At 43.4% G+C, this 18,567-nt stretch overlaps 1 non-coding gene and 1 pseudogene across 1 annotated transcript; both read left to right on the top strand.

Moving 5' to 3' along the window:
• The first annotated feature begins 351 nt into the window (after positions 1-351).
• LOC104676591 lies at positions 352-15,836 on the top strand (annotated as a pseudogene).
• On the top strand, positions 9,663-9,788 carry LOC115900596. Its single transcript, XR_004060267.1, has one exon. It is a non-coding gene; the product is annotated as a U4atac minor spliceosomal RNA (small nuclear RNA).
• Positions 15,837-18,567: the final 2,731 nt, after the last annotated feature.

Raw genomic sequence — 18,567 nt, 5'->3', positions numbered from 1 at the left:
GGGTTTCTATATGTTGCCCAGGCTGGTCTCGAACTCATGGCCTCAAGTGATCTGCCCGCCTCATCCTCCCAGAGTACTAGGATTACAGGTGTGAGCCACTGTGTCCGGATGGGAAATGAAATTTTAAAACTTTGCAAATTGTATGGGTTTGACAAAGGGAACACTTCCCAGATAGTGGGGGTCACTAAGCCCAAAGGCACACAGAGGAAAGTGGGGCCTTCTTGACACAGCCTCAAGACTGGTCCTGGTTTGAGTGTGGACTGTTGAAGGGAGGAGCTTCTCTCTAGCCTGGGGGAGGGGAGTGTCTGTGATCTGAGTTAACCAAGAAATGGGTTCAGGGAACAGAAGAACATGGAGACCAACAGGCAGCTGCGAAATGAGAGTTCAGGTGTGTGAGGTGGCAAAATGAGTTTCAACACTGACACCTGTCAATCAAGAGAGACGTGAGAGATACTTCTCTTGCCATGCTACTGTGATTATAAACTATTCATGCCTTGGCAAATGACTTTTACTGGTGACACTTAAGTAAAACTCTTGTTGAGCCCCCCAACCGCCTTTTTTTAGCAAAAAAAAAAAAAAAAAAAAAAGGCTTGGAGGTACCATGACAGAGGCTTGGAGGTACCTGAGCAAATACCAGCTCAGGCCTCAGTCAAGAAGTTTTTACACTGGCAGACCTTCCATTGACGTCGAATGACGTCCACTCGGGCGAAGCTACAGAATCAGGTCTTGGGAGGGTTTATTTATCTAGAAAACTGAATCAGAGTTGGACTGAAAAGCAGAAGACTGTGACGTATCTACACAGGAGTGGGGAAAAATTATCTTTCCAGTTTTCAGAACCTTGTTGGGGCATCTCCTCATGTAGTTTATTCAGAATGGTGATGTTTAAAGTGCTTGGACTTGGCAGAAACCTGCTGTCTTTTATGGCCTTTGATCATGGATCTTTGTAAATCTGTACCACAGCCAGCCTGCTCCTTTCTCCTTCCGCTCCAAGGCCTCCTGTAAAAGAGGGTGTGTACCTGAAGAAGCTTTGGCTTCGCAGAGCTCCAGGCATTCAGTGAGACCTTCTCCCTGGTTGAGGCAGGATTAAAAGGTCAGGAATATTCAAAATATAGACTAGGGTGAGCTATGCTGGGCATCTAGATTCTAAGCATGGCTTCAGCTGCATTTCACTTTTTTTATTTTTATTTTTTATTTTTTTTTTTTAGAGTTAGGATCTTGCTCTATCACCCAGGCTGAAGCACAGTGGTGCAATAATAACTCACTACAGCCTCAAACTCCTGGGCTCAAGTGAGCCTCCCCACTCAGCCTCCCGAGTAGCTGAGACTACAGGCACACTTGGCTAATTTTTTTTTTCTTATTTTTTTGTAGAGACAGTATCTCACTATGTTGCCCAGACTAGTCTTGGAACTCCTGGCTTCAAGAAGTCCTCTGACCTCAACCTCCCAAATTGCTGGGATTACAGACGTGAAACACTCTGTCTGGCTTATTTTGATTATCATTTAGTGGGAAATCTTTTCTAATTTCTCTGATAATTTTTTCTTTTGACCCATAGATTTTTCAGAAGCGTGTTTTTTGGTTTTTGTTGTTGTTGTTGTTTTGTTTTTGTTTGTTTGTTGTTGTTGTTGTTGAGATGGAGTCAAGCTCTTGTTGCCCAGGCTGGAGTGCAATGGTGTGATCTCAGCTCACCATAACCTCCGTCTCCCGGGTTCAAGTGATTCTCCTGCCTCAGCCTCCCGAGTAGCTGGGATTACAGGCGTGTGCAACCATGCCTGGCTAATTTTGTATTTTTAGTAGAAATGGGGGTTTCTCCATGTTGGTCAGGCTGGTCTTGAACTCCCGACCTCAGGTGATCTGCACGCCTCGTCCCCCCAGAGTGCTGGGATTACAGGCGTGAACCACCACACCCAGCCTGTGTTTAATTTTCAAATATTTGTGGCTTTCCTAATTATTTTACTGTTACTAATTTCTGATTTAATTCCATTATAGTCAGAGAATATACTTTACATACTTTCAAAATTTTAAAGTTTATTGAGGTCTTTTTTTTTTTATAACCCAGTATATATATATATATATAGTCTATCCTGGTAAGTATCACACATACTTGAAAATAATCTGTATTCTGTTCTTGTTAGATATAGTGTTATAGGAAGGTAGTCAATGGTGTTCAGAACTTCTAAGTATTATTTATTTCTTTATAAAGATGGGATCTTGCTAAGTTGCCCAGGCTGGTTTCAAACTGCTGGCTTCAAGCAATCCTCCTGTGTAGCTGAGATTACAGGCATGAGCCACCATGCGTGGTCTTTCTGTGTATTTCCTATTTTTTACTTAGTTGTTCTGTTAATTGCTGAGAGATATTAAAACCTCTAACTATAATTGTGAAAATGCCTGTCTTCTCTTTAACTATATCAATATTTGCTTCATGTGTTTCAAACACCTATTATTAGATATATACACACATATGGTTATGTCTTCCTGATGAATGAACAATTTTAAAATTTAGTTTATTTTTTAAATTGGCAAATAATAATTGCACGTACCTATGGGGTACATGGTGATATTTTGGTACATACAATTTATAGTGATCAGATCAGGGCAATTAGCATATCCATTTTTGCAAACATTTATCATTTCTTTGTGGTAGGAACATTAAATATTTTCCATCTAGCTATTTGAAACTATGTAATATTAATATATTATTGTTAACTCTAGTCATCCTATAGTGCTATAGAACACTAGAATTTATTCCTCCTTCCTAGTGTAATTTTGTATCCTTTAACAAATCTCCGTATCCCTCTCTTTCCCCTACCCTTTCCAGCTTCTAGTAGGCTCTGTTCTACTTTTTACTTCGATGTAATCAACTTTTATTAGCTTCTACCTGTGAGTGAGAACATGCAGTGTTTAACTTTCTGTTCCTGGATGATTTCACTTAGCATAATGTCTTCTAGTTCTTTCCATGTTGCCTCAAATGACAACATTTCATTTTTTTTACGGCCGAATTGTATTCTATGGTGTATAAATATCACAGTTTCTTTATCCATTTATCTGGTGTTGGACATTTAGGTTGATTCCATATCTTGACTGTTGTGAATAGTACTGCAATAAACATGGATTACGGGTGTCTCTTCGATCTAATGATTTCCTTGACTTTGGATAAATTTCCAGTAGTAGGATTGCTGGATCATATGGTAGTTCCATTTGTAGCTTTCTGAAGGACCTTCACACCATTCGCCATAGTGGGTGTACTAGTTTGCTTTCCCACCAACAATATGTAAAGAGTTCCCCTTTCTCTACATCCTAGCCAGCATTTGTTACTTTTTGTCATTTTGGTAATAGTCCTCCTAACTGGGGTGAGACGGTATCTTACGGTGGTTTTGATTTGCATTTCCCTGATGGTTAGTGATGCTGAGCATTTTTTTCATATCTTTCTTGACCATTCGTATGTCTTCTTTTGAGAAATGTCTGTTCAGATAATTTGCCCATTTTTTAATCAGTTTTTTTTTTTTAGAGATGGTATCTCACTCTGTTGCCCAGGCTGGAAAACAATGGTGCAAGCTTGGCTCACTGCAACCTCTGCCTCCTGGGTTCAAGTGATTCTCCTGCCTCAGCCGCCCCAGTAGCTGTGATTGCAGGTGTGTGCCACCATGCTCGGCTAATTTTGTATTTTTAGTAGAGACGGGGTTTCACCATGTTGCCCGGGCTGGTCTCAAACTCCTAATCTCAGGTGATGCACCTGCCTCAGCCTCCCAAAGTGCTGGGATTACAGGCGTGAGCCCCCACACCCGACCTCAGATTATTTTTTGCTGTTGAGATGTTAGAATTCCTTGTATATTCTGGATATTAATCACCTGTTGGATAAGGTGTTTGAAAATATTTTTCCCATTCTGTAGGCTGCTTTTTCACTCTGTTGATTGCTTCCCTTGCTGTGCAGAAGCTTTCTAGTTTGATATATCCCATTTGTTTATTTTTGTTTTTGTTGCCTGTGTTTTTGGAGGTCTTATTCATAAAATCTTTTCCTAATCAGTGTCCTGGAGGATTTTCCCTATGCTTTCTTCTAGTATTTTATTGTTTCAGGTCTTATACTTAGGTCTCTGATCCATTATTTTTATTTGTATGTTTTTATGCACCCCTTCCACCTGCTTTGATCCATTTTGAGTTGACTTTTATATAGGCTGAGAGGTGGTGGTCTGGTTTTATTCTTCTGAATATAAATATTCAGTTTTCTCAGCACCATTCATTGAACAGACTGTCCTTTCCCCAATGAGTGTTCTTGGCACTTTTGCCAAAAATTAGTTGCCTGTAGATATACACATTAATTTCTGAGTTCTCTATTTTGTTATATTGGTCTATGTGTCTGTTTTTATGCCTGTACCATGCTGTTTGGGTTACTACAGCTTTGTAGTATATTTTGGGGTCTGGCAGTGTTCTGACTCCAGTTTTGTTCTTTTTGCTAGGATTGCTTCAGGGTCTTTTGTGGTTCCACACAAATAATAGGATTTTTTTCTCCCTATTTCTGTGAAGAATGTCATTGGTATTTTGATAGAGATTGCATTAAAGCTGTAAATTGCTTTAGGTAGTATTATCATTTTAACAATATTAATTCTTTCCATCCATGAACATGGGGTATTTTTCCATTAGTTTGTATCCTCGGCAATTTATGTCATTAGTATTTTGTAGTTTTCCTTGTAGGGGTCTTTCACCTCCTTGGTTAAATTTATTCCTAGACACTTTCCTGTAGCTATTGAAAATAGAATTGCCTTCTTGATTTTCTCCTTCGGCTAGTTCATTGTTTGTGTACAGAAATGCCGCTGATTTTTGTAAAAAAAATTTTGTATCCTGCAATTTTCCTGAATTTATCAATTCAAATAGTTTTTTGGTAGAGCATTTAGGTTTTTCTATATATAAGATCATGTCATCTGCAAAAAGGGACAATTTTACTTCCTACTTTCCTATTTGGATGCCCTTTATTCCTTTCTCTTGCTTAGTTGCTATGGCTAGAACTTCCATTAATAATACTATATTGGGCCGGGCGCGGTGGCTCAAGCCTGTAGTCCCAGCACTTTGGGAGGCCGAGACGGGCGGATCACGAGGTCAGGAGATCGAGACCATCCTAGCTAACACAGTGAAACCCCGTCTCTACTAAAAAATACAAAAAAAACTAGCCGGGCGAGGTGGCAGGCGCCTGTAGTCCCAGCTACTTGGGAGGCTGAGACAGGAGAATGGCGTGAACCCGGGAGGCGGAGCTTGCAGTGAGCTGAGATCCGGCCACTGCACTCCAGCCTGGGCAACAGAGCAAGACTCCGTCTCAAAAAAAAAAAAATAATTAAAAAAAAATACTATATTGAATAAGAGTGATGAGAGTGGGTATACTTGTCTTGTTCCAGTTTTTAGAGGCAAAGCTTTCAGTTTTTCCCCATTCAATAAAATATTAGCTGTGGAATAATTTTAATTATAATTAAATGTCCCTCTTCATCTCTAGAAATATTTCTTTCTTGAAGTCTATTTTATCTGGCCTTAATACAGCCACTCAAGCCCTGTTATGCTTACTGTTTGCATGGTACATCTTTTTCCATTTGCTTTTAGCCTATGTATGTGTTTCTATATTTAAACTGCATTTCTTTTAGAAAAAAATAGAGTAAGTTTCCATTCTGATAATCTCTGCCTTTTAATTGTAGTGTTTAGTTAATTCATCTTTAATGTAATTATTGGTATGTCTGGGTTTGGATCATTCATTTGATTAGTTTTCTCTTTTTTTCCTCTATTCCTCTTTTCCTGCCCCCCTCCTTTTAATGTTTTACCCACTCTCATCACTCTTATTCAATATAGTATTATTAATAGAAGTTCTAGCCATAGCAACTAAGCAAGAGAAAGGAATAAAGGGCATCCAAATAGGAAAGTAGGAAGTAAAATTGTCCCTTTTTGCAGATGACATGATCTTATATATAGAAAAACCTAAATGTTCTACCAAAAAACTATTTGAATTGATAAATTCAGGAAAATTGCAGGATACAATATTTTTTTACAAAAATCAGCGGCATTTCTATACACAATGAACTAGCTGAAGGAGAAAATCAAGAAGGCAATTCTATTTTCAACAGCTACAGGAAAGTGTCTAGGAATAAATTTAACCAAGGAGGTGAAAGACCCCTGCAAGGAAACTACGAAACACTGGTGTCATAAATTGCCGAGGATACAAACAAATGGAAAAACACCCAATGCTCACGGATGGAAAGAATTAATATTGTTAAAATGACAATACTACCTAAAGCAATTTACAGATTTAATGTCTCATGCATAACACCCAGATTTGTATCTCCAGCCTGAGTCTCTCCCCTGAACTCCAGACTCCTGCATTCAATTGCTTACTCAGCTTCTGTGTTTGGATATGTACTAGGCACCTCAAACTTAACGCACCAAACTTGAACTGCCGACAGTCCTCTCCCTACTCTTCTCCCAATGGTCTCCATCTAAGTCAATGATGGCTCCATCCTTCTAGTTCTTCTGGCCAAACTTGGAGTCATACTCAACTCTTCTCTTTCTTTTATTCCCCAGATTCAATACATGCATATCCCATCAGCGTTATCTTCAAAATATATATGGAGCCCACCACCTCTCACCACCTCCACCTCTACCACTGCAGACCAAGCTTCATCATCTTCCACCTGGGATACAGCAATCACCTCCTACTGGTCTCTTTACAGTCTATGCTCAGCATAGCAGCCAGAGGGATGGTATTAAAATCTCAATTAAGTCACATCCCTGCTCTGTTAAAAATCTTGCAATCATCCCCAGTGTTACTCAGAATAAAAGCCACTTCCCAATATTTTTTTGCCCTCTTCTGTACTTTCCCTTGCTCACTTCATTGTGGCCACTTTGGCTTCCTAATTATTTCCCTAACTCAGTGTTTTCCAATCTTTTAAAATTATCACTCCTGTCAGGGGCAAGCAATTTTAATACCATGAATATATGATGTTTGGTTATCTACTGAATCTATATCTGTGCTATATACATTAAAAGAGCAAGTTTTGGTAGGATGCAGTGTCTCATGCCTGTAATCCCAGCACTTTAGGAGGCTGAGGCAGGTGGATCACTTGAGGTCAGGAGTTGGAGACCAGTCTGGCCAACATGGTGAAACCCATCTCTACCAAAAATGCAAAAAGTAGCCGGGTGTGGTGGCGTGTGCTTGTGGTCCCAGCTACTCAGGTGGCCAAGGTACAAGAATCACTTGAACCGGGAGGCAGAGGTTGCAGTGAGCCGATATGACGCCACTGCACTCCAGCCTGGGTAACAGAGTGAGATACTGTCCAAAAAAAAAAAAAAAAAAAGGCCTGGCGTGATGGCTCATGCCTATAATCCCAGCATTTTGGGAGGCCAAGGTGGGAGAATCACAAGGTCAGGAGATAGAGACCATCCTGGCTAACACGGTGAAACCCCATCTCTACTCAAAATACAAAAAATTAGTTGGGTGTGATGGCATGTGTCTGTAATCCCAGCTGCTAGGGAGGTTGAGGCAGGAGAATCACTTGAACCCGGGAGGCAGAGCTTGCAGTGAGCCAAGATCGCGCCACTGCACTCCAGCCTGGGCGACAGAACAAGACTCCGTCTCAAAAAAAAAAAAAAAAAAAAAAAAAGAGTAAGTTTTTCTTCATCTTCCAAGAATGAATTTTCACTCCCTCGGGATGTTGTCTGCCCTGTTGAGAATGCATGCTTTCTCTGTTTGAGCATAGTTCTACCACAGGGCGTTTACACTCACTGTACCCTCTGCAGAACACTTCCTCCTTATAGCTGGACAACCCACTCTCTTAATTCCTTGTGGTCTTACTAAAATGGTCACTTTATCAGAGAGGCATCACCGGGTCACTCTGTTTTAACTCACTCGGGACCCCCATCCCCCTTCCTAGCTCTATTCTCTATTGGACCTATTACCATCTGTAACCTCTACATGTTGCTCATCCATTGTGTGTCTCCCTCCGTGACAATGTAAGTTTCAGGAGATATTTGTATTCATGGATGTATCCTAGCATCTGGTCCAAGTCCTGGCACATGGTTCATGCACTACTTTTCTTTTTCTTTTCTCTCTCTCTTTTTTTTTTTTGGAGACAGAGTTTCACTCTTGTTTCCCAGGCTGGAGTGCAATGGTGTGATTTCAGCTCACTGCAACCTCTGCCTCCTGGCTTCAAGCAATTCTCCTGCTTCAGCCTCCCAAGTAGCTGGGATCACAGATGTGCGCCCCTAGGTCCAGCTAATTTTTTTGTTATTTTTAGTAGAGACGGGGTTTCTCCATGTTGGTCAGGCTGATCTCCAACTCCCAGCCTCAAGTGATCCACCCACCTTAGCCTCCCAAAATGCTGGGATTACAGGCGTGAGCCACCACACCTGGCCACTTCATGCACTATTAATATTTGTTGAGTGCATGCATGGCACTCTCACTTGTGCTGTCCTGCCTTCACTCTCTCTCTTTTTAAATCTTCTGTTCCTGCTTTAAGGTCCAAGTCAAGTACCAGCTTCTCTCTGGCCCCTTTCCTGGTTTTATGTCTTCAAGAATATTGTAAAGTTCAGGCTGGGCACACTGGCTCACGCCTGTAATCCCAGCACTTTGGGAGGCACAGGCAGGTGGGTTACCTGAGGTCAGGAGTTCGAGACCAGCTTGGCCAACATGGTGAAACCCTCCCTCTACTAAAAATACAAAAATTAGCTGGACCTGGTGGCTCATGTCTGTAATCCCAGCTACTCGGGAAGCTGAGGCAAGAGAATCGCTTGAAACTGGGAGGCGAAGTTTGCAGTGAGCCAAGATTGCTCTACTGCCCTCCAGACTGGACAACAAGAGTGAAACTCCATCTCAAAAAAAGAAAAAATTGTAAAGTTCTTATGCTCCACGCTCCTGGCAGGAGTTACAAAATTAATATTAATCATTGAAGAATAAACGTTGTTTCTCCTTGGCCTAATCTGCCTCAAAACTATTCAGAAACCTCCTTATGCACTCACTGTTAACACCACCTTTTAGCTTGCAGACATGCTTGGTTAGTCCTGAAATTGTGTAGGTTGATATGCCATTGCAAAACCAAAGGGCTTCTTAATTGAATGTGTGGGCACCAAGAAAGGAGAGAAAATCATTTAGCGTGCAGGCTTATTAATGCTGTTTAGGTATGCTTTGGGTAGATTCAATTGGCCTTGTGCTCCTGGAAATAAAGAATAAATATATATTTTTGCTAGTTTTTATTGCATTAGATCATGTTGTTTTAACCCAAGAACCTCAGGAAGTGCAGAGTAAATTGAAACACTCAATCAAATAAAATAAGTATGCTTAAACTGAGTTATAGTTGATTGTGCCACAAGCGCTAAAGTTCAAGTTGACATTTCAGCCTGAGCTCATAAAGTTATTAGTAGGGAACCTGTAGCAGGAAGGAGGAATCGAGAGTGTATCAGACTTCAGCATGCATGTTGTGACTCTTGTTACTTTAGAAGAAAATGAACCTCACTATGCAATAATCTAACTCTGTTATGTTTATTCATTTACTTTTTTTTTCTTTTTATGTGTTTTCATTTTCTTCTCAGTTCAAAGGTCATGTCTGGGTAGGAGAGCAAATGTCCTTATATTTTTTCCAAATAGACCATTTGCTTGGTGGGCCTCACCCCGGTGGAATGGAAGTACGTTAGCGGCAACCACCGTCCTTTACTTGGGGTTGCGTTATTATCCAATGAGCGCATGGCGAGGGTGGAACTGCAAGCGTCTACACAACACGCCTGCATCAGCTACAGCTTTGCTTTATCTTCGTGCAACTTTTGAAAAAAGAAAAAACCAAAAGCAGTGTATTAGGGGCAATTCCTTCCCCTGCCTCCTCTCTCCAGTGCTGATGAGCTGGGGGTGGGGAAAGACGGCTCCCTAGCACGGGCCGGGGCCCGGTAACCTAGTGGCCTCTCATCCCAAGTGCTGGTAGCATCTGGGATTATCTGTAGGTTGTTTGTCAGCAACCCAGGGAACATGAGCAGGGAGTCTGAAACATTTCAGTTTAGAGTAAGTCATACTGAAATGCTGCCTATAGAACACACCAAACACCAGCAATAGAACTGTATTTGAGGAGCTGGATATTCCAAAGACAGCTATGGCAGGCTTTAGGCACGACTGTGAGCAGGAGAAGTCTGTGTTCAGCATCTTCCCCTTGTTCTTCCTTTGAGCTCATTCTCCCATTCACGGTCCCTTCTAGGATACCCGTCCCATAGAATACCAGTAATGGATCTTCACAGCTTGCCAAATGGTTTTTGTTTTGTTTTTGAGACAGTCTTGCTCTGTCACCCACGCTGGAGTGCAGTGGCGTGATCTCGGCTCACTGCAACCTCCGCCTCCCAGGTTCAGCAATTCTCCTGTCTCAGCCTCCTGAGTAGCTGGGACTACAGGTGCCCGGCACCATGCCTGGCTAATTTTTTGTATTTTTAGTAGAGGCAGGGTTTCACCATGTTGGCCAGGCTGGTCTTGAACTCCTGACCTCAGGTGATCTGCCCACCTCGGCCTCCCAAAGTGCTGAGATTACAGGTGTAGCCACTGCGCCCAGACTCCAAATGGTTTTTTAAATCAATTAAATTAATTAATTAATTTTTAGAGACAGTGCCTCCCTCTGTCACCCAGGCTGGAGGGCAATGTTACAATCATAGCTCACCGTATCCTTGAATTCCTGTGCTCAAGTGATCCTTTCACGTCAGCCTCCCAAGTAGCTGGGGCCACAGGTGCACGTCATCACATTTGGCTAATTTTTAAATTTTTTTGTAGAGATGAGATCTCGCTATGTTGCCCAAGCTGGTCTCGAACTCCTGGCCTCAAGCAATTCTCCTGCCTCAGCCTCCCAAAGCGCTAGGGATTACAGTTGTGATGTGAGTCACTATGCTCAGACACAAATATGTAAATATCAACCTGTCTTTGGAGTTTAAGGTAATGGATATTGTAGTCCATCTGAATTTTCCTCACTCTTATTCCCATAATTCTGAAATTTCTTCAGAATGTGGTGCATTTTTTTGTGCTACTATGTAAGATGAAGAATTAGGTATTAAAATTATTTTTTCACTGAAGGAGAAGCCTTTCACCAAAGCTATGCAACCAAATTTAGGTGAGAAGGTAGTTGATTGAGTGCATAAAATCCAAGAATGGGGCCAGGTGTGTTGGTTCATGCCTGTATTCCCAGCACTTTGGGAGGCCGAGGTGGGTAGATCACCTGAAGTCCGGAGTTCGAGACCAGCCTGGCCAACATGGTGAAACCCCGTCTCTGTACTAAAAAACACAAAAAAATTAGCCACTCGTGGTGGTGAGCACTTGTAATCTCAGCTACTCAGGAGGCTGAGGCAGGAGAGTCACTTGAACCCGGGAGGTGGAGGTTACAGTGAGCTGAGATCACACCACTGCACTCCAGCCTGGGTGACACAGTGAGACTCCATCTCAAAAAAAAAAAAAAATTCAAGCGAGGAAGATACCAAGGGAGAATCATCCTGCTCTGGATGACTCTCAACCAGTTTACTAAAAAATGTATTCTGTCAACTCACTGAGGACTTTGGGAAAGTTTGGTTCCTGCCCCTGGCCCTGGTGCCCCTGTCCATGCCCTTGTCATGCATCAGGGCGGCCTTTGTCCATTCCCCCTCCCTCTGCTCAGCCACTACTGTCGTTCTGAGCTCATCTCTGTCTAGCTGCTGCTCAAGACCAACTGTCCAACCTTTACATCGTCCAGAGGGCTTGAGGCCACAGCATTTCCCCTTTCCTCTCTCCTTAGAGTCTGGTCTCAGGGACATAGGCTTGGGAGGATAGGGTTTTGACTGTAAGACCAGAAAGCCCAATTGTCTCCATCCCTTGTGGCTTGGGAGACTCCCACTGGTCAGAACTGACACCCTATGCCCCACTCATCTCTCAGCATCACTGATGAGGAATGTGGGACCCTGTGATGGGGGGACAATCTCAGGATGAATGAACATGGTTTATAATTTCTCATTCCAAAGGCCAATGTTGGCCAGGCATAGTGGCTCACGCCTGTAACTCCAACACTTTGGGAGGCTGAGGCAGGTAGATCACCTGAGTCAGGAGTTTGAGACCAGCCTGGCCAACATGGTGAAACCCCGTCTCTACTAAAAATACAAAAAAATTAGCCGGGCGATTAGTCAGGTATGGTGGCAGGTGCCTGTAATCCGAGCTACTCAGGAGGCTGAGGCAGGAGAATTGCTTGAACCCAGGAGGCGGAGGTTACAGTGAACCAAGATTCCACCACTGCACTCCAGCCTGGGCAACAGAGCAAAACTCTGTCTCCAAAAGAAAAACAAACAAACAAACAAAAAACCTATGTCAAGAGTCAATGTTTCACCATAGGACAAGCATAGTCAAGTCATTGTAAGATAGCCCATTTGTCCTAAAGTAGAAACATTTAAGGTGACAGGTAATTGTGAGTGTGTTTGTGTGAGTGCGTGTGTGTGTCCATCCTACTAAATAGGCCTGAATTCCCTTTAACTGCACTGGGTCATTCATCATGAAAGACAGCAACAGCATCGTCTCCACAGCTGGCATTCCCCGAAGGACTGATCGAGAACGAGCCCGACACATCACTTAACTAACATTATTTAGGAAGTTCCTAATAGTCAATGCAGAAGAGTTACCTACAGAGGAGAATGACCTTATTCTGCTTGCAGTCATCACTTTATGTTAACTCTCTGCCAAATATTTCTAAGGACTCGCTGTTCATTATGTTTGCTGCGGACAGAAAGGAATTAAGAAAGTAATCAGAGCCAGATGCAGTGACTTATGTCTGTAATCCCAGCACTTCAGGAGGCCAAAGTGGGTGGGTCACTGGATCCCAGGAGTTCAAGACCAGCCTGGGCAACAGGGCGAGACCCCATCTCTAAAAAAAATAAAAAGCTTATAATCCCAGCACTTCGGGAGGCCGAGGCAGGTGGATCACCTGAGGTCAGGAGTTCGGGGTCAGCCTGACCAACATGAAGAAATCCCGTCTCAACTAAAAATACAAAATTCGCTGGGTGTGGTGGCGCATGCCTAAAATCCCAGCTACTTGGGATGCTGAGGCAGCAGAATCGCTTGAAGCTGGGAGGCGGAGGTTGAGGTGAACTGAGATTGCGCCATTACATTCCAGGCTGGACAATAAGAACGAAACTCTGTCTCAAAAAATAAAAAAAAGAACAAAAGAAAAAAGAAAGTGATCAGAGATTTGAAAAATCAAAACTGAGAACTAAGTATCAAAATTTATCTTTGGACAATCCTATCCAGAGAGTCCTTCTCCAGCACACTGGACAGTACAGGAAAACTGATACCACTGACGACAATGACTGAAACACAATGAAAATTAATTCACTATTTCACCAGATCATTTCCATGCCATGTTCTAATGCAGGAGTAAGGGCTTCCAACTCAGGTTTCTACTGGGTTTTGCAAGGGAACCAGGAAAAAATGGCAATCTGAATAACACAGTTTTGCATGTGTTAAAATGATCCCTAATTAGCACCTCCAGAAGGAATTTTCTAGTTGGAAACAGTGCCCCAGGGCTGGGTGCGGTGGCTCACGCCTATAATCTCAGCACTTTGGGAGGCAGAGGTGGGGTGGATCACCTGAGGTTAGGAGTCTGAGACCAGCCTGGCCAACATGGTGAAACCTGTCTCTACTAAAAATACAAAAATTAGCCAGACGTGGTGGCGCATGCCTGTAATCCCAGCTACTTGGGAGGCTGAGGCAGGAGAATTGCTTGAACCTAGGAGGTAGAGGTTGCAGTGAGCTGAGATTGTGCCATTTCACTCCAGCCTGAGCAACAAGAAAGAAACTCTGTCTCACAAAACAAAACAAAACAAAAAAAACAGAAAGAAAAGAAAAGAAACAGTGCCACAGCCTGGGCACAGTGGTTCATGTCTGTAATCCCAGCACTTTGGGAGGCTGAGGCGGGCAGATCACTCGAGTCCAGGAGTTCAAGACCAACCTGGCCAACATGGTAAAACCCCGTCTCTACTAAAAATATAAAAAAATTAGCTGGGTGTGGTGGCACACACCTGTGAGCCCAGCTACTTGGGAGGCTGAGGCAGGAGAATCACTTGAACCTGGAGGTGGAGGTTGCAGTGAGCTGAGATGGTGACACTGCACTCCAGCCTGGGTGACAGAGCAAGACTCCATCTCACTCAAAACAAAACAACACAACAACAACAAAAAACCCAGTGCTCCAATAAACCAGAAGAGTAGATGGAAGTGCAGCTTGGTAAAGTACAGAGATCACGGAAGACTCAAAAGACCTGGGTGAGTCCTGGGTCCCCACTCCACCTCTTTGTAGCTGCATGACACTCATCAAAGTCTTGACCACGACATTCATCAAAGACTTGACTTGACTTGACTTTTTTTTCTCCAAAAATGAAGATACGGTATCCATATCATAGAATTGTGAGCAGAAACAAATGAAGTAAAGTGAAGCTCTCTGAAAACTGTAACACACTCTGTGAATATTGGTTATCATTGAATGGTCTCCATGAGACCGACCCTAGGAAACAGGTTATGTTGGAATCTGTCGTCAGGTATAGGGTTAGGTGTCTGCCTGTGGGAGCCTTCTTATTGCTGGCAGAGTAGGGTTCCAATCTCTTGCCATGTCTTGTAAGAACTGGAGAATACTTGGTGCCTCTAGTTGTAGGCCAAAGGTTCTCAAAGGGTGGTCCCCAGTTGGCAGCATCAGCATCACCTGGGAACTTACAAGACATGCAGGAGATGCAGCAGAGACTGGATGGGTGACCGTTCTTTTCTTTTATTTTTTTGAGGTGGAGTCTCACTCTGTCACCAGGCTGGAGTGCAGTGGCACCATCTCGGCTCACTGCAACCTCTGCCTCCTGGATTCAAGCAATTTTCCTGCCTCAGCCTTTTGAGTAGCTGGGACAACAGGCACATGCCACCATGCCCAGCTAGTTTTTGTATTTTTAGTAGAAATGGGGTTTCACTATGTTGGCCAGGCTGGTCTCGAGCTCCTGACCCCAGGTGATCCACCTGCCTCAACCTCCCAAAGTGCTGGGATTACAGGCGTGAGCCACTGTGCTCAGCGGGTTTTTTTTTTTTTTTTTTTTAAGACAGAGTCTCGCTCTGTCACCCAGGCTGGAATGCAGTGGCCTGATCTTGGCTCACTGCAACCTCTGCCTCCCGGGTTCAAGTGAGTCTCGTGCCTCAGCCTCCCAAGTAGCTGGGATCACAGGCATGTGTCACCACGCCTGGCTAATTTTTGTATTTTCAATAGAGCTGGGGTTTCACCATGTTGGCAGCGTTGGTCTCGAACTCCTGACCTCAGTTGATCCACCCACCTCAGCCTCCCAAATTGCTGGGATTACAGGAGTGAGTCACCGTGCCCGGCCGACTCTTCTATTGATATTGTTTAAAGATGTAAAAAATGCGGGGAACTTGAGAAAGAAAGCCATGGAAGGTATCATTGATGGCTCACTGATACATCCTGCAGTGACTGTCAATCCATTTGAGATATTTGCAGCCGCAAAGAAAGCAGTTTGCTTCTACAAACTGGGAGAAATGAAGTCAGGAGCTCTATCTACTGAAATTATTTTCAACCTTTCCCCAAATAGCAATATTTCAGAGGCATTGAAAAAATGTGGTATCTCAGCCAATGACCCATTAATTCTAATTGTTTATACTAACAAGGGAGCAAAACAAATAAATCAAGGATATCTAATACCTCAAGTAGAAGGCCAGCAGGTTTCTCTGAAAAATCTTCCTGAAATAATAAATATCACAAAAGTCAAAAAGAAACATAAATTCCCTCCACAAGAAGAAAATATTGGGAACATTGTGGGATGGTATTTGTAGAATGTCAACAAAGGACGTTTTGTGAAAAGAATTATTAGCAGAAATTTTCAGCATTAAAGAAAACACTGGACCTGTAATCCCAGCACTTTGGGAGACCAAGGTGGGCAGATCAACTGAACTCAGGCATTCAAGACCAGTCTGGGCAACATGGTGAAACCCCATCTCTATAAAAATACAAAAAATTAGCTAGGTGTAGTGGTGGCGCATCTGTAAGCGCAGCTACTTGAGAGAATTGCTTGAACCCGGGAGGAAGAGGTTGCAGTGAGCCCAGATCGTGCCACTGCATTCCAGCCTGGGCGACAGAGTAAGCCTCTATCTCAAAAACAAAACAAATTTATTTTCCGTTGCTTATTAAAATGTTATTTTATTTTTATTTATTTATTTTTTGTAGTGACGGCATCTCGCTATGTTGCCCAGACTGGTCTCAAACTCCTGACCTCAAGCGATGCTCCTACCTCAGCCTCCTAAAGCACTAGGATTACAGGCATGAGCCACCATGCCTTGGCCCCACCTCCTTTATTATTTTAAAAGATAACCACTGTTACTATTATTTGTTAGTGCCTTCTAGTCTTCTACTTCTATTCAAATATATTTTATTTTTATGTAACTGGAATAAAAATTGCAAACACTTTTAAAAAAGAAGAAATGCAAACTCTCAGGCCCTACCTCAACCCTACTAAATCATACACTGTGGGATAGGGCCCATGAATCTGTTTTTCCAAGCACTCCAGATGATTCTAAAGCATGCCGAAGTTGGAGAATCACTGACCTAGGTCTCTGGAGCCTCTGCAAGAACCAAGAACAAGGACTGCACTATAACAGCCTTTTCATTATCTTGCACAGTGTGAGCAAGCTGCACAAAACAGGCTTCAAATCCTAGAGCCAGGAGGGACTTGAGAAGCCATTGCAAAGGTCAGTTTGTCTTGTAGCTGAGGAGTTGGCAACCCACGGGGCTAAGTGAAATCTGACCCAGAGCCAGGCCAATAGCTGAAGTCAAGGCGACTCTCAGCCCAGGGCCCTTCCTGTGTGTCCACTTCCTCTCTTGTATCCAGAGCAAAAGCACCATGCAGTTGTGATTTGAAAGCAGTAGAGGTTGAAGGAGCAAGGTCGGGTGGAGAAGCTGGGTTATGATAGACCCACTTAGTTCTAGCCCAGAGGGCAGGGCCCCAGGGGAAGTCACAGCTACCTTCCTTGTCCTTGGGCTTGTAAATTGCCTGATGGGTTCTTCCTGCCTGCTACAGACAAAACCAGTTCACTAAGACTGTAGTATCTGCAGTAAAGAAAGAGTTTAAGCCGTGTGCGGTGGCTCATGCCTGTAATCCCAACACTTTGGGAGGCTGAGAGGTGGGCAGATCAATTGAGGTCAGGAGTTTGAGACCAGCCTGGCCAACATGACAAAACTCTGTCTCTACTAAAAATACAAAAATTAGCCAGGGGTAGTGGCTTGCACCTGTAATCTAGTTACTAGACAGGCTGAGGAAGGAGAATTGCTTGAACCCAGAAGGCAGAAGTTGCAGTGAGCCAAAATCACGCCACCGTACTCCAGCCTTGGCGACAGAGCAAAAGCAAGAGTTGAACTGACTTGAGGCTGGCCACATGAAAGAACTGGAGCTGTCACTCAAATCCATCTCCCAGAAGACTTGGGGTTAGGGTTTTTCAAGGATAGTATGGCAGGCTGGGGACTAGGGAATGGGTGCTGCTAACTGGTTGGTGATGAAATCATAGCGTGTGGAAAAATGGTTCTTGTTCACTGAGTCTGCCTCTGGTTGATGGCCACAGGACTGGTTGAGTCATGAGTCACGATCCTGTTTGGTGTCAGTTGGTTGCCAGAATGCAAATATCAAAAGACCAATCTGAGGTACTACACCAGTGGTGTTATCTATAGGAGCAATTGGGGAAGTCACAAATCTTGTGGCTTCTGGCCACAGGACTCCTGAGCAGTAAGGGATTATAGAAACTATTCCTACATTTTAGCAGAGTTCAGGACCCTCCCATAATTTTAATCTCGTTGCCTTTCATTAGTTTTTGGTCCCTGAACAAGGAAGGGGTTACTTTGAGGGAGGGACTATTATCATTCTTGCTTCCAACTTAAACTATAAACTGAATTCCTCCCATGGTTAACTTGGCCTATGCCAAGGTGTGAGCAAAGACAGTCAGCCTGTGAGGCTGGAAGCAAGATGGAGTCAGCCATGCTGGACTTCCCTCACTGTCGTCATCTTTCTAAGGCAGTTTCAGCCTGGAAGATAAAATCATCTCCACGTCCTTAGTGATTGGTGGGTCTCCCATGTATGGTCCTTGAAATGGAACCAGGTGTGGACCCCAGGGGCTCTGGGGTATGCCTTCCATGGAAGCTGTTTCCCTGACTGGTGTGAGGGTCAGGAACTTCCCATAGAACATTTTTCCATAGGAGAAGGCCAAACTCTCAACAGAAGGACCTTACAAATAAAATGAAGCATTGGAGAAAGCAGCCACTGACAGTTCCCTAAACAGGTTGCTTCTTGTAACTGAAAGCTGAAATCCAAGAATGACCTAAAACTCATTCCCAGAATTGCTTACTTTAGGCTCACAGAAACTGAGAGAAGTTTGGGAGTGGTAGTTATTTAATCAACTCAAAAACAGCCCATATTTTCAGCTAAAAAGGCTCTCCCCTTCCTCTCCTTCCCTTCTCCTCCCTCTCTTAACAATTTCTTGCCACATCCTGTTCAAGGAGAAACAAACCACTCTTTGCCAGTGACAAGCCTTTCACAGCTTCCCAG

The sequence above is a fragment of the Rhinopithecus roxellana genome, chromosome 11 (genome assembly GCF_007565055.1).
Source record: "Rhinopithecus roxellana isolate Shanxi Qingling chromosome 11, ASM756505v1, whole genome shotgun sequence".
Lineage (NCBI taxonomy): Eukaryota > Metazoa > Chordata > Mammalia > Primates > Cercopithecidae > Rhinopithecus > Rhinopithecus roxellana.
This window is presented reverse-complemented; position numbering and strand designations above follow the sequence as displayed.